Raw genomic sequence first — 22,685 nt, 5'->3', positions numbered from 1 at the left:
TGTACAAGAGGAACACCTTTTTATTCAATTTTTGGCAGTTTGTTTGGGAAATTATTTCTAAAGGGAATAATCGTGTAACACATCTACTGTTCTTCTCACAAGTCTTATGAAGGCAGAAGAATTTTTTCCTCTGAACGTATTATCATCCTAACTGAAGCCCAAGCCCAAGCCCTGTCTTGCAGCACAAGGAGGGCTGGCGGCCTTCACTTGCGATTAATTTGTATATAGAAGAATTATGTAAATAGGTGTAATTATAACACACAAGGCAACAGTTTTGTCTGTAGTGCCCAAATTATGAGAGAATTCTTGCAATCCTTCCTAAGCTCAGATGCTTGTCCAAAACCTGAAGGGTGCTGTTGGAGCAAAGGGCCATTCATGCGATGATCTGCAAGGCGCAGGCAGCCACAGCCACCTGCAGGAATTTGTAGGGCTGCAGGAGAGTCATCAAGGAGTTATCGGCAGGTTGTGTACTCAAATTTACTAGTATGCAGACTCTGTCCTAGTTTTTTCGTCAGCATTTCATGCTCATAAATTCTGTTCAGTCTATTTAATAACTTCTCATTAAGAATAATTTATCGATGGGTATTGGGTGAGAATCTTCAAGCATGATGAAGCTGTGGCAAAGCAAGCAGAGACATGGTGCTTTTTGCCATGTCCCATTTGCAGGCAGTGATTTAGCTCCCTGCCCCCTTTTTGTGCTGCCTCTCCTTAACAACACAGATCACTTTTCTAATGTAGTCCTGGAAGACCACTCAAGTATGTAATTTCTAATTATTACAGCTGCCAAGAAAATAGAAACTTGTATCAATATCAGAGGGAGAGATGCGTGAAGAGGCTTTCTGCCTTGTAACCTTTGCAAAGGGGATGAGAGGTGGCTCCAGCTGGTCTTTGTGCTGGTCTGCAGCTGCAGGAGTGCGGGAGCAGGACTGAGCAGGGGCAGCGCCCACTTGGATGCAGCAGGCTGTGTAACTGCCCGACTCTCTTGCCTGTGAAATACCTTTGAACCCATCTTCGGTTGTGCCTTCTTGCATCATTATGAGAGCCCAGCTTCTATGGGAATTGCAGTGAGATAATGGCAGTAATCAGAACTGAATGCTTCATTATCTGTTAGGTGGCTTATGGATCTGGATCCTTTTTCTTCCCTCTGGAAGCAGAACATGCTGATTTAAGATTTTGTCAATTCAAAATGCTCAGTGTTGGGGTGCAGATTCAGGTACCAGCAATGAGGCTGGCATTTTATATGCTGCCAGCAAGAAGGGCAGTGATGTGTGGTAGGAAACTGGGAGCCTGCCCGTTTACAACTGCGTTTCTCTGGGCTCTATAGTTGACACTTTCTGGAGTGTTTTTGTTGCAATGGTAGAGCGTAACAGTCCTGAACTGCGGATCGGTGCTGGCCTTGCTTTGCAGCTTCCCCGAGGAGGTGTCCAATTCATTTGCTGTGTTTGTTCTTTCTGTACCCCTCTGACACGTGTGCCTGCAGAAGGATGGACGGAAATTTCCTGAAAACAGAAACTGGGCTGGATGCAGGGCTTGAAGAGGCGTCGGTGGGTGCTGGCAGTCCCCAGTGTGCCTGATGCCCCAGGAGCCATGTAAGGGTCATCACTGCTTGCACAGAGGGTTTTTTTTTTTCTGTCAAACCTATTTCTGGATCTCTTATATCTCTGAAAGAAGGAGAAATTTCTGTGCTAAGCAGAGCACAAATGCCCCCTCAGGGCAACGCCTGTGCAATGCAGGGCTGGGGCTCGGGCAGGGCGAGGCTACATAGGATGGATGACTGTGCTGTACAGGCTGTGAAAAACAAAAGTCCCAAAAAAAACAAAAGGGGAAGAACCAGGCACAATTTTTTCCTACCCATCTTGATAATTAAACATCTTTGAGTTGGGACTTCATCAAACTCAGTGCAGTTTCATGGCAGTTCTGGTCTCTAATTGGAGTCTTTGGGGAAAACCATTTGGAATATTCCAAACCATCTTTGGGTTTGATAATGGTGTGCACATCTTCCTCTTTTTCTCTCTCACATTTCTGCATGAAGTTCAGGGGTCTTGCGTACCCAGAATATTACTTTTTTTATTATTCATTTTGTATTGGGGGATGCTGTGGGGCCACCCCACAGCCCAGGGATGGGGAAAGCAGCCTGTTCCCTGAAGAACAGATCTTTGAGGCTGCAGAGACCAACTCTGTAGCAGCAGGTTGGATGACAGTAAATTGCTTAACAGGCCCCTGCTAAAATCTATAAATCATGTGAAGAGTCCAAAATTTTCACTGATCTCATATATTGTAGCTTGTCACAAATGCTGTAATACATCATTACATTGTCTGAATAGCATAAAATAACTCAACAAAGAACTAAAGGCAGGACACATCTGGCATGTCTAGACTGGGAAAATAGGTTACGTTTGAAAATATTAGCTCTTCCCCAGAGTCACTCATGACCAGTTAAAATATTTTTGAAAGTATTAAATTGCATTTGCACTAGGAGCAAACTCACGTTTAAATTGCTATTAACTAACGCATTTTCAAGTGTGGCCTATTTTTCCTCATTTAGAAATGGCTGTTATCAGCTGAGCTGTCACCAACATGAGAGGGGATGTATGAAATGTGAAGAGGTAGGAAATGTTAAAGGAGGCTTTTTTATTATCCCCAGTATTTGGTCTGGGTTCATTTCAACTTTTGGCTGCAGATTCCTATAACCCATTTTATGAAACCAGTTTGTACTTGCATTAAAGAAAGGGGCAAGTAGGGTGGGGAACATGGGGTGTCTTGGTAAGTGCACCACTAACACACCTCTCTGAGCAGGTAAGTCTAGGAAGTCTCTGGTGTTGCATCTCTCTGTCTTTCATTGCATCTCTCTGTTTTGATGAGAAACTTCTTGTATTGGTTTGCTGGAAAGCTGCTAGGTGGGAATTACTAAAACTCTTTTCCTGTCCATCTGTTGTCTGAATGCATTCAGGATGTTCAATCTTGTGGTTGCACTGAGCTGGGGCTGAATGCTGCCCCTTGGGGACCCATTGCAGGTGAGTGGGAATTGCCCTGGCTCGATCCTGCCACACTGGGGTTCCCTGAGTGCTCTTACCATTGAGGAGGTCAAAAGCCCTATGGGAAATCAAAAGCTCTTACGCCAACATTTGTAGAGCAGGCTGGAAGGCTGATATGTCCAGGTAAAAGTCTTTGCCAGTCAAACCTTTGCTTCTCTCTGAAGTCTCAGGATTTGGGAGCCAGGCACCTGCTGGCTGCTGGGGCACTCGCTGCCTTGTGGCATTGGGTCAAGACAGACTCTGCAGTGTTAGTTGAGAACAACGTACTGCCTAAACCCAGCCTTTACTAGGGTCAAGTGTTCATTTTTTAATCACAAAATTATTTCAGCCCCTGGTTTTACCACCTGATACACGTTAAGATTACAGCTTACCTGTTCTGTGAAAAGACCATGGTCATCTCAGCTGACACAGCAACTTTTTTTGCTAGTGTGGATTTTGGATAACTATTTGATGTACAAACTGATACTTCTTAATTTGCCTTTTTTTCTTTTGTTATCCATGAGAATTACTTTTCAGTTAATTACTTTTCTGTTAATTACTTTCATTAGGCTAACAAATAATTTATATGACTGAGATCATCAGTGAGGTTCAGAGGCAGAGCCCGCTGCAGCATGCTCCTGGCATCGTGGTTCCCGTGCAACCGCTGCCTTTGGAGCAGATTATCCACAACCTGCCGAGGGAGTGGGAGCTCCAGCAAGGAGCTCCTGAGTCAGAAATCAGAGGGCAAAGAGCTTCCAGACAACAGCTTTGTCACATGTTGTGGCACACCTAAAGGTCATTTGCTGCAGAGAGTGGAAAGCACAGGCATGGTGGGCAGCACTGCCGCGGCTCCTGGCAGGGACGTCCCAGGGAATCAGCCAGGGATGTAATTTTCTCTCGAGTGTCTCATCATGTCTCTTCTTTCAATGTGCATATCTTGCTCAGGAGTAGTCCAAGGGGTTAATTTTGCTGTAGAAACTAGAGATGGGAAATCTGGGAAGAGGATGACCTAAATCAGCAGCGCGGAGTTCAGTAGCTCAGTTTGACCTCATCAGGTAAAGGATAAAAACCCTTTTGGTTATCTTAACAGGAATTGAGAGCTGTCAGAGGGTGAAGGATTGCAGGACTCGTGCATTGCTCCATTGCTCAAGTAAACTGAGCAAACTCATCAAGGGGCTAAAGCTGTCCTGGCCACATCCATGGGCTCCACAGCCATGCAGTGCTGCATGTCTCTTGCAGAGCAAACTGCAGGGCATCCTGGCTTTGCTGCATTTGCGACGTTGCACATTAAATAATCCTTTTCAATTCCTCTGTTCAAAATCAGGATGAAAATTAGTTAAGAATGGATACACGAGCATTAATTAATCTCAGTCTATCCAGATCTGTTTAAGCAGCAAGTATTTTTAGCTGCTGCTCATAGTGATAGTTTTGTGAGTTTATTAACAGTTGGACTGAATTTCTGTGCTCCTCTGCTCAGGAGCAGACCACTGCTAGTGATGAGCAATGGGCTGCTGTGGGGAAGGTTCAGGTGAACTTCTCCCCAGGAAGTGGCAAGAGCCTGTGGTTGTAACAAGATACAAAAATAAAAACAAAACCTTTTTTTTTTTTGTGGTTTAAGGAGATGAGACAGCTGACATTTTCAAGTGCTTTAATGAAGACTGGGTTTTGCTCACAGCTGAGGTACAAATGGCAAGGGCTTTGTGAAAGGAGGCAGAGAAAAGCCAGGAAGTCAAAACATTCCCTTGGTCCACACCCCATGGGATCTGGAAGAGGCCAGTGCACGGCACTGCACTGGGGAGATAGCCCAGGTGAGGTTTTTTTGGGTGATGCATCGAGCAACAGCACTGTATGAACATCAGGTGCATCTGGGAAGAGCTGAATAAAGGCACCAGCCAGTGTGGTTTGGGGTGGGAGCTGCTGCTAGGCTTGCAGAGCTGTGCAGTCTGGTGGCTCTGCGGGTTCAGGCAGCCTGTGAGGTCCACAGAAAGAGGCGGTGTGAAAGGCCATGCATTAGCAGAGTCGCTGGCTCTGGGTTTATTACATCTTGGCATTTCGGGTTCTTTCTGGAAATCTGCTTCTAAGGGGTATGTTTCAGAGATTTCTTTTGGTTTTGTTTCTTGCATTTGTGGCTGCCCAGTAAACCCTGAATTCCTGGAACAGCAGCAGTGTCTGGTGCAGGAGTTCACTGCTGGTGCTCACGCATGGCTCTGTGAAAGCTCTCCAGGCTCACCAGCTCTAGCCTACTGTTGCATTTCTGCCAGTTTTTCCAATTGCAGTAGCCCTGGTCAGAGATGTTATACAAGTCCAGTTACAGAATTTCATTGGTTTTCAAATTTGCACAATGTTATTTGTATAGAAGAGTGGCTGCTGCTTTTCATGGCATTAGGACTTTGACTTGCAGGGTGAGCAATTGGTTGGCTGCAAAGTGGGGCAGAGGAGTGAGGCTCAGAGGAGTGGTGAGGAGAGGACAGTTGTCCCACCACAGGGTGCCTTGTGCTTCAAAATGCAGGAGAAGGCTCATCAGACCAGGCAAGTTTTGGTGCAGAGACATTTTCTCATTTTGGGCTGGCTGTGATGGGCTTGAGCAGGCCTGGGCTGCCAGTTGGAGTCTCAGCAATGCAGACTGCCAGAGAGGGTTCCTCCCACATGTGCTTATAAATGATCCTCCAGTGCTTGGTATCACGGGCATGCAGGCAGGAAGGAGAGTTTAGTGACTGAACTTGCTGGCATGTCCCTGCGGCACAGGTGCATTTGCAACCTGCATGCACAGCGCTCTTGAGCTGCACTGCTGCGAGCTCTGCTGCGTGTGCAGCCGTATGGACTGCCACATCCCTGCCAAACTGTTTTGCTGGTAGGACCGCATCCATCCGTGTATTGCCATCGATCGCTTTCCCAAACAGGTGCATGGGCGCCACAGGGAGATAATTTTGCAAGATTGTGGCAACTTGGTTGTGGTGGTGTGTTTATTGAGGATAGATTACCTATGCAGCTCAGGGGTATAGGATGTATTTGACTTCACACATATAAAATATATCACTGTCTTTTGAGAAATAAAGAATTGTTACTCTTTGTCCACTTAGCCAAGCAGAATCTGACCCAAAATTCCCCTTGTAAACGTGAAAAATTTAATTGACCCATTCATTCCAAACAATGTGATGGACCACCTGGGCCCGATCTGTGACCAATGGCCTGACATTGATGGAGTATGGAAAGACCCGCACTGCAGAATTCAGTGCCCCTTTATGAGAACTGGCTGATGGCTTTGGTTGATGCAGGGTAAGTGGGCTGCACTTCTGGCAACTTTATGCACCAATGGTGTAGCTGGGAGGAAAAGTGCATGTGCCAGCACCATCATTTGGGACTGAAAAATGAAAATGGGGGGAAATTTGGGGACAGGACCTGTAGCGGAGCTGGGACTTGTGCCTTGGGCAGGGGGTTGGCCAAGGCCGTCCCAGGAAGGGTTGGGGGATGTCTGTGGTTCGGTGCTGGTGGGGTCAATACTTGTTGTCCTTATAAGACTGTGGCCCTCTGGCACGTCTGTGCTAATAGTGCTCAGGTCAGTGGGGTTCAAGTGTTCCAAGTATTGATTGCATTATTTTAATTTCAGTTTTCCCTTTCACAAGGCAAAGGGCCTTAAGCAGCCTGTGGCATGAGGGAGTCGTGCATGGTGGTCCCCATGCCTCACAAAGCCCTTCTGCAGGGGGTGACCTGCTCCCCTCCGCTTGCTTTGCCTCTGGAAGAGGGCAGAGGTGAGTAGCTGTCCAGATTAACACTGCCTCTTCCCCATTGCTGCTCCTGCTCTCCTCTGCTCAAAACCTTCAGCAAAGCCTGAAATACAACAACAGATGTGCACAGTGCACTATGCTTCTGAAATCCATTGTGTGGAGGTGTTAGCAGCCAAAGACATCCATCCCCTAGTTAGCAAAAGATTTAAATACTGTTGAAAATCTTGAGGAAATCAATAGACACATTTAATGACCTCCTTTTGAATGATGGCTTGAGCTATAGCAACAATTGACTGGGCTGTAGCACTAATAAATGAATGAAAACTGGCACCCCGTGCACCTTCTGCAGTTCTGCTTGGAGATGCCAGTGGGACATAACAGCTATTGGTCATGCATTTACTTGCAGCTTCCTACACATCCACTACCCCGAGCTGGCTGCAAGCATCTGGCTGTGGCGAGTGACAGCCTGCCTCCAACAAAGCTTCAAGGAGTCTTATCTCCAGCTTTGGTACAAGGCCAGGGCAGGAGGTGCCGGGGCTGGCTGATGGGGTCTGCTGCAGCCTCATTCAGTCCAGTGCCGGTGAGGTGGGGCAGAGGCGGCTGTCCTGTCTGAAGGCAGAGGGATGGAGCTGGTGGTCCCAGTCGTCCTACGTCCTCATGTTACGTGACACTGCTTCTCCGGGGAAAACACACGGAAACATCTTTGTGTGTCCAGATTCGTGAACTGTTTGCAGTAGGATGTCAAGTCTGAAAAATCCAATAACTATAGATTTCATCTCTTCACTGAAATACCACTTTCCTGGATTCCAGATATTTGATTAAGTTTAATTTGATTTAATTCTTTTTATTATTGATTTGATTCTTTTGGAAGTCAGACAACGATCATCAGAGAAGGAAACAAATATTTTTGTAAGATTAATATGAACTTGTTAGGCAAAATGCAAGTTAAATCAGCCACAGTTCCTTTTTTAGCTCTTTTATTCCTTGTTCCATGTTGTGACAGTGCTGTTCCTTCCGCTTAGCTAATAATAGCCGAAAGTTTCCCAGGAGCAGGCTCAGACATGTGCTTCCTGGGGCTTCATAAGAAGAGTCAACTTTACAGGACTGTGTGAAGGGGAAAAACACTTCCAGCAAGTGTTGTCTTTACTGACCATAACTGTTTTTCTTTTCTGCTACCCTTTCCACTGTATAAAATAGTTGTGGACTTTAGCTGCGGTTAGGGGATAAGTTAAGGCTAAATCCAAAGATCCAAAGCTTTCTGTAGCTAACACAGAGATCTGTTGTATCAATCTGGCTGACTTTTAATAGACGAGCTGATACGCACTGCTCCCAGAGGAGCTTTTCCTTGTGTTTCCTTCTCCTGTCCAGACTTCCTGGGAGCAGTGGGGCAGGTGGAGGCACATCCCTATCCCTGGCTGACACCCCCTTCCCCTGGGGCAGGGGCCACTGCAGGCAAGCCCTGGTGCTGCAGGCTTCAACATTGTATGAAGCAGTTGTTGTGTCAAGGAATAGTGATAGATTCACAGCAAAGTCCATAGCTGATGGCAGGGAAAGCAGCGACATGGAGGGACACAGCTGTCCCTGTCTATGCCCTGTGCCACAACATGTCCCAGACGTGGAGATTATATCCACACCTTGCCCCAGCCGAGAGACAAGTCCTGATAACTCGTGACATCCCTGGTGAGGTGTCCCAACCAAACTGCCTTGGCCACCTCTACCTTGGTTCCCCCACCTCTGGCAGCATGTCAGCTTTTGGCAGGAGCAGCTGAGGCACCACTGTGTTTAGCTGACACCGGCGGTGAGTGTGGGCGTGTGGAGAGAGGGCTTTGGTCAGGGTCATCTACTTCTGTACATTTGCTATGACTCTGCTCAAAGCTGATGGCAAGCCGATGGTGCTAACAAGGCAATATTTTTTCTTAAGAGGCAATACATACATTTTTATGCGTACAGTAGTGTTTATAACACACAGTGACTTCTATCTTACCCAGTCCCTCTGAGTCCCTTTTCAAGCAGGACTGTTCACCTGCTCTGTTGGGAAAGCTGTCTCCAGGCTGGTGAGGTCCAGGTGATACCTCTGACCAGGAATCGCTGTGCTGTAGCTCATAAAGGGCTTTTGAATTCAGTGAGTTGCTCACTAACACAGTTACCCAGGGCCAGATAACTCCAGACTGACTTGATCAGAAAATTGCTCTTATTTATTCTTTTATTTGTATTCAACTCTTAGCCATGCAAAGAAATTTGCATTTGCTGCACTAGCATGAGGAGTGGACTCCTTTTCATAGCTCCTTGCGAGGACTTCACCACAATCATGAGTGTTTCCACCCCACACATTTCAGATAGATTGGGAAAGCAGCAATTTCATTACAGGAAATTCAACTCATTCTTGACAGAACTATTATATTGATTAGATGAAACAATTTTGCATAAGTGTGGTGGCAGCAAATGGCAACTTAAGCAAGAGAGGTTAAAATAATCTAATAGGTTTTTTTTCCCACAGCTCTATTTTGACTGAACTTACAAAGACGTCATCTTCATGGATGGTAACCCGAGCTGCTAAGTGCTGTGTGCTTACAGCCATAGCTGCACTTTATAGCAGAGCACCAGTTATGGGATGCCACCATTTGTAAATTAATTAACCCTGAGTGCACAGCCATTTGCAATTGGAAACAACATATAGCAGCAGCTATAAAACCAGTTTTATGCCTTTGTATTTGTGAATCAAAGAGGAGAAAAGTCATTAATACTTATTTTCTGCAAGCTTTTAGAGCTTAGAATTGTCTCATTAAGAGCTGAAGGAGCAATGAGCTCACGGTAAGAAACCTCGGGTCTAAACTTGCAAATAATTGCTGAAAGCAAGGTGAATAGTCATAATGCTTTCTAAGGTCTTAATATGCAGGACTTTGTTTCAAAGACATATTTTCCCCCTGAGCTGGTTTCACCGTAACTGGTCCTGTCTCAGGTTTTTGTTCTTATTTAGAATATCGTTTTTTGTTTCAAGTCTACATTTTAATTATTGGTTTCATATTTTTGGATATCTGTCTTCTGCTTCTGGTTACTGATGCCACCGATGTCTGCATTCGCATTCCTCCGCCTACCCGGCATATGTGCTGAAATGCATCAAAACACACTGCACATCCTGGCGTTTCTTTTGTCCTTGTGCTAACTTTAAATCATTTCAGTTGATGTTTCATACCTGTGCTGGCAACAATTAGAGGCGGCTCAGTGAAAAATGTCAGCAATGGTAGGAGCGGCAAACACATCAGCCCTTATTTGACCATGATCTAATGGTAGCTTCATCTTTTGCGTGAAAAGACTCCTTGGATAAAACCCATCCTGTGTGTAACAGAGATGCCACCAAGGAACACCTTTGCTCCTTGCAGATTATTGGCATCTTCTGGAGGTGGATGTCGCAAAAAATTTGATGATGAGCACTTGCCTGTACATACCAGGGGTCCCTGCAGCAGGGAGGGCAGGAGGCCTTATGCTGCACACCCAAGCATTGCCTTCTTTGGGCAGCTGGAAACGAATCATACTGCAGATTCAGCTGCTGAGCCCAGAGTTACCTTGTCATTAACCCTTAGGAGCAGCAGCAGAAGCTGTGGTGATGCCAGTGGCTGTTGTCCCTTGTTCAATTTCCTGAGAATCACTGTCGATATTTTGCATTGAAAATGCATTTCTGCAGCCTGCTCTTTAACAGCTGAAGCTGTTGATGTTTGCTAGGGCATGCAATGCAGAATGTGCCAGGAGAGGCGCACAGACTATGGCTTTCTTATAAAAAAGCAAACAAAAACAAGTTTAAGAACAGTTGCAAGTTTGAGATTTTGCTCAATTATTTTTAAACGTCCTTTCCTGAAAGATCCCCTCAGGAGTCAATTCTCATTAAATATTCACGGGCCTTTCCAGCTGTGGCCCTCCGTTCCCAACCACTGTGAGATTGCTGGAAGGAAAGAAGAAACACTGTTAGATGCTGGATACATCCCCCTTTGCTGAGTGAAAGTCAGCACTCAGGAGGCTCTTCAGGCCATTTCCCAGAGGAGGTGGGACAGAGGCACCTGCCTGACTTGCAGGAGGAATTGGAATCCTTTCCTTTCCCCAGCTCAACCCAGCACAAATCCCCCAAGAATGTGATCTTATGCAAAGAGCACAGCGGCTTTCTGCAGACGGCTGCTCTCCCCCTGCTCCATAATGCATCGTTAAATCAGCAAGTACTTGACATAATTGGATCCCAGTATATAACTGAAGTTTGTAGTGACACTGCAGTACAAATAAACATCTTCACCACAGCTGTGGGGCTTACAAGATAAAAATGTGCTCATCTAAGAAAAACATGGGAAAGCTTGTGCACTGACAGGTGATTCCTGCTACAATGGTATCTGGAACAAGGCATCCTTTTTCGCTGCTCATTTACGACTGTTTGTTTTTTTTTTAAAAAAAGGCAAAATAAAACCAAAGCTGGCTGGTGTTGGTACAATGGTGGTGCTGCTGGGAGGAGGACTGGGTCTTAGTGTTGCTGAGTCAGCGTTTGTCCACCGTTGGTGATGGCTGATAGCAGGTACTGGTCAATATGGGGTAAGCGCGGCTGCTGCGTCCCCAGACCCTGGTGCCAGCAATGCATGGCAGGGAGCAACCTGCAGCAGTGAAGAGAATAGCCAGTCAAAGAGTGCGAAAGTAAACCACACAAATTGGGAAAGAAAGCTGCAATGTATTAATTAGCAGTTGATCTGGAAAGCTAGTATTTCAGAAATACCAGTTTCTCCTATTAATCTTGATACAGCTGTTTGAAGGTTATCTGGAAAGGGGATAAGTGATTTTCCTGAAAGCAGGTTTTGTGTTTCATCATTTCTTTAAAGCATGTTATTGCAATTACCATTTACCTCTTCAAATTTAATTAGCATAATTGGTGACAATTTTGTGAACAAAGATTCATCCTGCTGTAATAAAAGTTTAGATGAAATTCACCCATACTCTGCAAAGGCCTGGGCTGGCAAGCGGCTTCTGGGGACGCTCCCCAGCAGGACCAAGAGCTGGTTTTGCACTAGCTTTTCCCTTCACATCACCGATGATTTGCCAGGGCAGCAGCCCAGGTCTGGGGGCGCTCAAGCCACCCTGGACACACGGACCGGAGCAGCCCAGCTAACTTGGTTCGGTATGAGTGATGCATCATATTGTGTTGCCTTGGTCACTGGCAGTGAAAATGCGAAAGAGAATGAGTTTGAAACATAAATACCTATGTGGAGAGAAGCCTGTCCTTGTGATACTGTGATCAGATGAGGACAAGCATCCACCTGTTTGACAGTCATAGAGAGGTGATGTGAGCTGGTCCTGCTCTGTGTTGGTCTATGTTGGAGTCAAGCGTGAAATGCAAACGCTCTTGCCTCCATCTGTGTCCTGATCACAGGAGCTTTCCTCTTCAATTCAGCCACCTGGAGAATTTGCAATTATTTAAGTTTTCAACCCTTCCCTCCCCAAAAGTGCCATGTTATCTACTCGTAAAAATATGTCATGGAGTTTCTGGCCAACACACAGATGGAGGAATTGAATGTATGGCAAACATCTTTTACATCTGGCTTATAGGAGCTGATAAGTATTTCCAGATGGATTTGAAATAAATCTAAAGCTGCTGGGTGAGGGGTTGCCCGGCAGGATCAGTCAGTGACAGCAGCAAAATCAGTTTTTTCAGTAGGAGATTGGGATGCAGAGGCTGGCCCCCTTGCAGCCCTGCCCTGCCCCTCATGGGTGCTCTGGGGGACCCAAAATGGATTTGCCAACAATTTTCCCCCAAAAGTACTCTTTTTCCCAAAAAATATTCCAGAACTTGAGGGAAGTTTTGCTAGGACAGATGCCCAACAGCAGCCACTCTGCGAGCAGCGAGGCTTTCTGTGATACTGCTTTAATGAGAAAAACCAAAGCCTCACTTCAAAGTACCAGTATTTTGAATATTTCTCTCAAATGAATTTGACTCTGTTAATTTTACTAATACAACACAACACAAAAAGCATATGTTGCTGCAAAACAAGCTGCGTCCCAGAGGGCTGCCTGTAGGTGCTGCAGAGTGCTGCGTGCTTTGGCATGCCTTACCCACATTGCAGAAGCATTCCTTCTCCATTGAATAAATTCTTCTTGGTACTTGCTTAAACAGTCAGAGAGATGACACCCTTCTGCTAAATAAGTAATTAATTTAACAGAAAACATTGAGACCCTGGCTCTGGCATCCAGTGGGAAATGCAGGAGGGGGTTGCAGAGTCAGGCCAGGAGGATGCTCATTTACACCCAGGTGCCGATGCAGCAGCGTGAGGGAAGAGTTATGCTCCATAAATGTGGGTCAGGTCTGTTTGTCCTCTCTCTTCCCAACAAGAGTGATGACTGGAGTCCATTTTAAAATTGAATTATGATTGCTTGGGCTTTACTATCTGTAGCCTTCATGTTTCCTGCTATTTGAGTAGTCAGCTTTTGAGCTGCTTTTCCTCTTCCCAGCCTCTTTGCATGAGTGGTTAAATTTAAGTGAAGCAAAACAGGAAGATGTGAGATTCTAGACATTGCACCATCAAATTAAGAGGAGACTGTCTTGCTTCTGCTGTACAATGGTCTCTTCATTCCCCAAGCTCAACATCTCCCTTTCACAGGGTCCCCAACAGGAGATGTGCTGTGGGAAGACAAGGGTTCCTCTGCAGCAAGCCAACTGCCATTTATGTAGGAGTCTCCCTTCCATCAGGAACCATACGTCAGGAGATGTAATATCCTATGTGGATTGTTTTTCACTATTGTTGAATAAAGAGGCACAGTCTTATATGGAATATCAGCCTAAATCTTGGGAGTCATTACATGTTCCTGTGCCCTTCATGTAACCCATGCAAATATGGTAAATATATCCTTCCAGTTCCTGGTGATGTTCCCAGCAGCAGTGGCCCAGAGTCCCCCGGTCCCCTCCCCAGGCTTGGGGATCTCCATGCAGGTTTCAGCCTTGTGGTCCCCCTGGTACCAGACAGTCTGTCCACAGAGGAAGATCCCTCCCAACATGAACAGTGTTAGGAAAATGGACACCTCTATTTTTATCTGTCAGATTTTGCTGGAGCTGCTTTGAGCAGCTCCTTGCTCCTCCCCATAACCTCTGCACTGCCCCATGGCTGGGAGGGAATGCACTTGCTCCAGTGCATCTGTCTGGCACGTTGCACCCCCTGCCTGCCCCTCCAGTGAAGCTCTCCCAGGGCAGAGCAGTGCGGGGGAAACCAAATCTCCCGTCAGCATGCCCGGCTGTGCTCAGACCAGGGACTCTGCCTCTGGGAGTATCAGCCTGGCTCCCTGGTGCCAGCAAATGCTACCCCTACGTTTCATTAAATCTATCGAGCCCTGATTTTTCTTGGCATCTCTGGAGAAAGCTGCCATCCTAACGAAGCAGGAAGGATGAGTTCCCTTGTCCCTTGGCTCCGGCATGGCTGTTCTCCCTGTGGGTTGCAGAGTGGGTTTGTTTTTGTTTGGTAGCTCAAAAAGCCAAGTGTTGGAGTTGAATACATGTGTAATCAGTGTAATGATGGGGCTGACTGGGATTTGATGTTTTGGTTGACCTCGGCAGGCCCTATTATAAAAATCTATATCTGTCTAAAAATTTTATTCTCATTCCAGTGCCCTGATGAAACTCTTAATTTGTGTAATTACATTGCCGAGAAGCAGTTAACATGTTAGGAGCCATTGATGGCTCATGTGGCAGTGGTGCCCGAGGCCGGTGTTGGTGTGGGTGCTGCGGGAGGTGGTGGTGCAGGACCCTGTCCTAACCCCTCCTGGGTAGGCAGTAGTTCATTAAGCATCGTTGGCTCTGTCAGAGGGCTGTGCCATGTCGGTTGTTTGACAGGCGGTCTGTGCCAGGACTGCGGTGGTACCAGTCCTGGTTGGGACAAGACCTCATCTAGCATGAGGGCTGAGGAGGGTGGTGGCTTTGCAGGTGACACCTTCGTGGCTTTTCCAGGAATGCGTTAGGAATGCATCAACATCTTCCCAATGGAAGCCATCTCTTTCCAGGTCCCACAGGATTCAGTCAAGTACTTGCCCTAGAGAAGTGTAATTGACCCTTGTCCTGAGGTGCTTCAGCCACTGTTTGGTTTTTTTTAATTAGTCTTCTGTTTCCTCTTTGCATGCAATAAAAATAGAATAAGCCCCTTGTGCTGTAGGTTATAAAACAGAGGCCTGTAGCTCCAAAATTGTTAGTAAAACTTAATATTCCAGGAACGTGGAAGATCTGTGGATGCAAATCAGTATTTCATGTCCTTCTTTCAGTATACACGTGCTGAGTGACGTTGTTTAGGAGGGAATGAAGGGCAGCAGCCTGGTCCTGCTCCTGCCTTTCCCTCTGCTATGTTCCCACCCCAGCAGGAGGGCTCCCTCAGCAGCTTTTGGGGAGAGCTCTGCCTCCCTTGGGGCAGCAGAGCAGCAGATCACCTCTGTCCATCTTTCCTTATACAATCTGGAGATAACAGAGATAAGAACTATTTAAAAACAAAATATGGTAACAAGTGCGGCCAGAGCTGAGCATTGAAAATTAGATTCTCTGCTCTGTACAAAATTAAATTCCCAGTGGAAGTGATTAGCAATATTGCTAATAATTTACTCTGCTGTATTTCAATATACCAGGCAGCTCCAGAAGTGCATTTCCTGAATAAATTAATGCCTGAAGGCTAATTCTTCTGTCCTTTGTAATGGTTTCACACCCATCTCTCCCCTGCAGTGGCCATCCCATTCTCACTGCTGGGGAGAGCACAGATGCCAGCCCAGCAGTGCCAGGCTCCTGCGGGGACTTTGTCCCCTCTCTTTGGTGTCCATAGCAGCATATTCTTCTGGGGAGAAGAGCTTCTTTGTGCAGATACGTGCAGTTTCCCCAAACGCTTCAGCATCCTGAGATGCTGCACCTCCTGTGCCATTCAGGGGGAGGGTGTCAGGAGGGAACAGGAGGGAAGGCAGCCAGGTGTCAGTGTTGCAGATCTCCATCTACCTGGTCCCAGCCCCAGGAACTTCTGCTGCTCATCTTCATGGGGTTTCTGCATACGTGTAGAAATAAGCGTGAAGCACAGATTAGCTAAAGCGTTAAAAATGAAATTAGTAAAATGCTTATCCTCACAGACAGACAATAGTACTGGCTTCTATCTGGTACAGTTACATGTTTACTCCCTTAGCATCCTTGCTGGAGGTACTGCCTTGCCCTTCATTTTGAAGTATTTGCAGACTACAGAGACTGGGAGCTGCTTGAATCCAATACACAAGGGATTGCCCAGCTGGATGATGAAAAGGAAGACAAGACCACAATACCATGGAAGACATTTAAAAACTTTTAATTATGCTTTGTGCCATAGATCTGAAGCACTGCTTGAGGTCTATAAAAATGGCAGTAAGAGAGGAGTAAAGGGCTGGACCATGCTCCCTGGCTGCCCAAGGATGGGGGTCCTGGCACCCCATCCTTCTCATCCCTCTGACCACCGGGCCGGGGACTAGGTTTGCTTTCCCAGTATTGCATTTCTGTGCAGCTCCATAGCTGTCACTGGCATCAGCTGCAGCCCACAGGTATCAGCCTTTTTCAGGCTAGAGATGCTGGAAGCTGTAATCCCTGTATTTAAACACACAGTAAGAACATTTAAGGCTTTTTTCAGTGTAGGTAGCCTTTAATTCCACCTTCTTCACCTCCCTGTTTTGACTAATAATAATTTATTTTTGTTTATTAATATGAAAGGTAGAGGTAAATTGCTTTTAGGCCAGCTCTTCATCCCATGTCCATCAGCAAAGCTGCCTAAGGTCATGCCTGTGCTCAAGAGAATCCCACCTCCAGCCCCTGCCAGTGCCTTCAGTTTCTGTGGTAACAGCACGTCTCCACGGTTTCCACTTCAATATGCTAAAAAAGTTATTAATAACAGCGGAATTTCTTTGATATGATTTTTCATTTGAATGATGTCAGGGTTAGAGTTAAATTGGCTAGGTATTTTGCTTGTCCTAAATTCAAGCTGGTGTTAATGGCAGATGAAGTTGCCAGTAATTAGGAGCGGTGCTGCTGGGACCTGCCATGGCTGGGGGCAGTTCCCAGGCTCTGCCCGTGTCTGCGGGGAGGCCACAGAAACCTTTACTTGCTGCTACTCATAATTGTTCCGATTTCTGATGTTTGTGTGCCGGTGGACACCAATGCCTGCAGGCTCGTCATCATGGGTTTGCTGCTCTTTATGGAAATATTTGTAGGCTTTGGTGGTCTACTGGATTCTTACAAATTGCTGTAGCTGACTGCAGAGCCTGGTGCTGCCTGTGCCGACCTTCAGATTCTGCTCTCCATGGTCTGTTGTTTGAACTGGTGTTACAGAAAAGCAATAAAATTAGTTCATTCACCCTAATACCCCTTTATTGTGTTGGCTGGATACAGCTAGAAAAGCTGAATTTTTCATCTGTGATCTGATTTTTCTGTGATCTTGTTTTATTTCTGCTGTAAGTGGTTTATAATTGGTAATGGACAACTTTGTTTTTCCCATCATGTGAAGCTGAAAGCTTTCTTTACAGACTTCAGTATGCATTTACTATTCAGCTCTCTTCTACTTGTCTCATTTTAAGGAGAAAATTCATCTCAGGAGCGAGGAAGTCCTGCAGGCAGCAGGCCAGCCAAAAACGGCCTCCGTGGAAATCCATCACACTTCAGTTTGGATGTGGCTGTGCCGAACAGCTCAGCTGAAGCATCCCACCCAGCTCTGCACGCACAGCCACTCGCTCCATGAATGGTGCAGATATTTTATCAGTCTTTGAGGAACAAATTCTGAAAGGCTTTGCTGCTCAAGCAGGATGATATGTGCCGTTAGAGTGGGGCATTTGGTGCACAGGCAGAGGAGGCTTGGCAGAAAGACCGAGAAGCCAATGTGAGCATAGAGCATAAGCATGAACTGACACTATCCAACTGTGAAATATGTTAAATTAAGCTTATGGGGTGAAGAAGTTAGAATTTTTTTTCTAGAGCAATAGTTCCTTTAACATTCATGAGAAATAGTTCTCTGCAGCAGTGACACCTTTCACATGCTGTGTGCGAGCTCTAAAGCCTTTGTGAATTTTCAGAGCGGGGAGAGCAGGAGCCTGTACTGTGGTTTAAGACTGGTGAAAGCAAACTCCAGCAAGCCCAGGCAGCCAGTGCCAGTGTCCCCCAGTCAGCAGCACGGCTGGCTGGTTTGTTCGCTTGGTTGCCAGCAGCTGCCATGCCTGGCCATGGATTTGCTTCTTGACTCTTGGTCTCAGGGATGCAAAACTGCTAAGAGATTAAAATTGGCCTTGAACATGCCCTATATGCCAGGTGGGTTCAAGTTGGACTGTCTGGTCTGCAGGGTGCTCAGCTTCCAGCTAGAAAGTCTGATTTTAGAGGTTATTCTGGTTTTGCTATCTGAGAATATGAGACAGCAGGATGAGGTATTCAGTGCATTTGTTTACTTTAGGTCATCACCGAATTTAGAGAGATCTCAATATAACTTTTAGGAATAAAGTAATTTTTAGGATGAATCTATAATGGTTTATACTGCAGCTTCATATGTTCCAATTGATTTCAAGTGAAACCCACATAATTTGATTTCTACTTAAGGAAGTTACAAAGTCTTATTCCAAATAAGTAAAAGATCCATTTATTCTGTTTTGGAGTTTACTAGAAAAAAAGCAGCTGCCGTCAAAGCGTGCAGCAGAACAGCCTTTAGATGATAAAGCAGATCTCGTGGGGCATCAATGGAAAAGGAACACAAGTACCAGGGAAAGGGGCCCGGAAGGCTGCAGAGACAGACCCGGTTTTTGACTTTTGTCTTTCCTGCAGCCCAACCGTGGCTGCTGGGATCAAGTTCTGTGGCTGCCGTACCAGCTCACCAGTTCTTCCTCCCAAAGAGGAGAAAGTGGAATTTGGCCCACTGCTGATTCCAGGGGTGTACGTCAAAAATGCTGAGGGCCCCGGCTAGACTGTGGCAGGGCGTTTGGTGGGGTGCAGCAGTGGCAGAGGGGTGGGCTGTGAACTCCAGCATGGGCAATGTCAGCGTGGGAGTGAAGAAGGGAGAAAAATGCATTTCAGTTGTGCAGCGTGCTGGGAACCATCAGCTCCAATGGCACTGGGAGTTCACTGTCCTGGCATGAAGTAAGGGAAACCCTACCCATGTCATTGTAGTAAGTACAGATATAAACATTGTACAATATATGTACAAGAAATATACAGAAATGCAGTGAGTCTGTGTGCCTTATGTGCCAACCCCAGGGAGCCCCCGCAGCACTGCCCACGCCCTGGGGACTTCCCAGAAGGCATTTATGTCTGAAAACTCATGTGCATAAATAAATGGGTCAAGTGATGAATTATCTGTGATGCTCCAACTGTATTCCCTAGTGACAAAAGCTCCTTTAAACCTACAGCAGCAGCAGCAGCACAGCCATGGGTGCCTCTGCAGCCCCATGTGTTTCTTTTTCCATTCGTGACCCCACAGGGCCACAGGGACCCAGCACATGTGGCTTTGGTGAACCCTCCCTTTGCACCATTTCACCATGAATATTCACTATTTCTCTAAGCACCATTTCAGTATCCTGCAGCCAAAGGGCTGAGGAGGGTCGCAGGTGAGCAGAGCCATGTGCAGGCACTGTGGGGTGGCTGTCTGCGAGGACAACTCTCTCATCCCCATCCCTGGCAGGGGAAATCAACCCGCAAAGCCCTGGGGGTTTAACTGAAAAAGCCATTGAGCCTCTGTGCCAAAGTGAGAACAGTACAGAAAACCAGAAAAATGCAGTACAGGGGTTTATCGTTGCTGTCAGGTGCAGGGTCCAACCAGGCTTGGTATCTCCTCCAACTTGCTCCACGTACCCAGGCACTCCACATCAGGATGCTGCCTCATCCAGCCACCCTTGCTAGCAGAGGTAATTAGTTACAGAGTGAAAATAACTTATGACTTCTTTTGTCTCAGCCTTATAGCTTGAAAGGTGTACTTTAAAATGTAATAGCTGTATTCCCATCTTTTTTTTTTTCTAAGAAGATGATTGTTAGCTCAAAGTTCATACATTCTACTGTTAAACAATCTGTTTAAAATAGGTGGAAGACCTGACTGCTATACTTCAACCCTCCCAACATGGCAGTGGCCTTTTTAAGGTGCCAAGTTTGCCTAGGAGAGAAAGTCGGCAGTATTTTCCACCCAAAATGATCCCCTGGCTTCTTGGGACTGTTCAGATATACTCAGATTAAGGGGGGGAGGCCAAAGTCTGTCTATATAAATGTCATCTAAAGCCTGATAATGGAATTAGCAGGAGTAAGTCAGTGGAACTCCACTGAGGTCAATTGAGTTGCTCCCACTTAATTGGTGAATTTCTCATCAAATACTTAATTTGCTTTATAGAGGGATGGAAACATACTATATATTCTGTAAGCTAAAAATAGTCTACGTGTTGGTCTTTCATCATCAATAAAACTCAAAGAAGGAATTGTGTGCAGCCTGAAAAGCCCATAATGAATATAGTTAATAAGTATTAATTGGTGAAGAAGGGGCTCTGCTGCTCGTGCTGTGCTGGATGCCCTGGTCCCACTGTGGAGGAGCCTTGTGGACCCCCAGCTGCCCACCGGTTTCTGTGGGAACCGAGAGCAGGTTCAGGACCATGTAGTCACAACCTGCCCTTTTTTGCTTGTCTCCTTGGCAGAGGGATGTGGCTGGGAGCTGCCTGTGCACCCACCTGACTCTTTTCTCTGCTACAACAGCTGGTGCCAATATGAATGTTCATGTGAGTATACAAAGCCAGTGTCAGAGTGTGGAGAACTGTGCCCACCCATTGTGCTAAATGGCAAGTTTGGTTCTGGTGGTGGCTGGGAGAGCCGCATGCCATGAGATGCTGGTGCTGAGGGCTGTGTGCAGAGCTGCTGCTGACAGAGCCGGTCCCTGCAGCCAGCCCCAGGCAGGGCAGAGCAGGGGCAGGATGCCTGCAGCTGCTTCTCCGCCAGCACCATGCAGGGACAGAAATGACCCTGCTGTCAGCAGTTCTCTAACAGCACACGGAGGCAGCCAGTCTGTGTCACACAGGGCTGCAAGTGTTCTGCCATGAGCGTGTGGGGCTATATATGATACAGTGCCTTCTTACCGTACTGCATGTGGGCCTTTCTGATTTTCTCTTTCTTACCTGGACAAACATATCAAGGAAGACACAGGTTATTTTGTTTTTCTGGGTTTCTTGAAAGAGAAGCTTTTTCAGGGGCTCTGAAGAAGCAGCTGCAGAGGGGTCTCCCATCACCCCAGGCTCTGGTGGAGCTGCAGCTGCAGCTTGGTTTGTGTGGGACCAGCCCAGGGCAAACCAGGCATCATTCGTTCTGCCCAGAGAACTGCTTGTTTGGGATTCTTCCTTTATTTGTTTATTTGGATTTGTATTTTTACTCTTGTAAACAGCAGTATTGTGAATGGACTGGAGTCAATTTAATGCTTTAATGCTAAGGTTGCTCTTTCTTATTGCAGATTCATTTCTGAAGAACAGAGGGGCTAGCAACATTGAGGCACACGTGGTGATACCGTATCATGGACATCGAGCTGAGGTGGTCAAGGTGCCATCAACAACTGTGGAAAGCAGCAGGTGAGAGACCTGCTGATGTTTTACATGAGAAGCACCTTTTATTTGTGAAGACAGGGAAGACTGGAGTTTGAGCCAGAGAGGCCAAGGGACAGCATAACTGAAGGGTCTGCCAGTGCTTTCCCTGGCACAACAGCAATCGTCAGAGGAGAGCTGCTGCCCTCTGCAAGCCTCCTCCCAAGCCTCACCACTGCTGAAACCACAGTTCAAATGCTCCCAATGAAGAGGCTCTTTGGCAAGACTGTGGGGCAGAGAAAATCAGGGCAAAAAACGGAGACATAATTAAAAATTAGGAGCTGGACTTCAGAGAAGAAGATTAAGGTATTAGACTAGGGCAAAAGCCGCAGCGACTACATGACAGCACTTAATTTTCTTCCCTGGGGCAGACTGAATGCCTGACTTCTGGCTATTTGATGATGTTTTTGAGATTGCTGTGTGGGTCGGTACAAAGCATCTGCCTTCTTTCCCCTGTTCGGGCTGGTATTATCATCTCACAGTAATTACATTTTCACAAAATAAGACAGAATAAATATGTGCTTTTTTTGCAAGCATCAATATTTCCATGGGGTTGAATTGGCAGTTCCCTTATTCTGAAGCAAGAACATCGTTTCTAAGCCTGACTTGTCAGCCTTCCCCTTGCCTGGATAATAATAGACTTATTGATCGTTACTTAGAAAAATGGAGTAAAGGAACTTTGTCTTTCTATGGAAAGCTGGAATTTGACCTGGTGGGTTGTGAGAGGAAGACTCTGTGCTCTCTGTCTTAGATAATACATGTTGGGCATTAAGATCTATTAATTATTTCAGGCCTCCACAGCAAGATATTTATATTTTAATGTTCTACTCTGTGCAAATCCAGCTGCTCTGTTTTACAGCAGGGTTCATGTTGAAACTGTTGTTTAAAATTATTTTAAACAACAGTGCAGGCTGGATTTGGGAGTGTGTAACCTGGCTGTTCTTTCTCTGCCCTGGCCCAGGAATGAAGGGCTTGTAGGCATGTTTGGGACCCACCCCAGGCAAGTAGCTGCTTCAGCTCCATCACTCCAGATGTCAGTTGGGTCTGGGCTTGGAGGTCAGCCCATCTTGGGATGGCGATGACAGCGTGTGTGAGGCTGATGTCTGATGGATGGGCTGAGCTAGTCGCTGATGGGCACAGTGCTTCTCCAGGCTGGATGCTGAAGCGCTTGGCTTACGGCAGACTTGAGCAGCCTCTCACTTCCCAGACAAACAGCTTGACCACTGAGCAGCTGCTGGTGAGTCATTGGTCTTAGTAGTTCCCTGCTAGTAGTTTTACAGTGTTTTGAATTCTTTGTAACAAGAAACAATGACAGAAACTTAGAATTCTGGTTATTTCATGATATACTTTTGAGTGCCAGAGTGGGCTT

The 22,685-nt window shown here is 46.3% G+C and overlaps 1 long non-coding RNA gene across 1 annotated transcript in view; it reads left to right on the top strand.

Annotated features, from left to right (window-relative positions):
- Positions 1–21,888, top strand: part of LOC142059051 (uncharacterized) — an 88,984-nt gene extending 67,096 nt beyond the window's left edge. The window contains exon 3 of the long non-coding RNA XR_012661186.1: positions 21,190–21,888. This is a non-coding gene — a long non-coding RNA (uncharacterized LOC142059051). The remainder of the gene's footprint in view (positions 1–21,189) is intronic.
- Positions 21,889–22,685: the final 797 nt, after the last annotated feature.

This window comes from Phalacrocorax aristotelis, chromosome 6 (assembly GCF_949628215.1).
Source record: "Phalacrocorax aristotelis chromosome 6, bGulAri2.1, whole genome shotgun sequence".
Taxonomy (NCBI): Eukaryota; Metazoa; Chordata; class Aves; order Suliformes; family Phalacrocoracidae; genus Phalacrocorax; species Phalacrocorax aristotelis.
The sequence above is the reverse complement of the archived record's forward strand: the minus strand, read 5'-3'. Positions and strand labels throughout refer to the sequence as shown.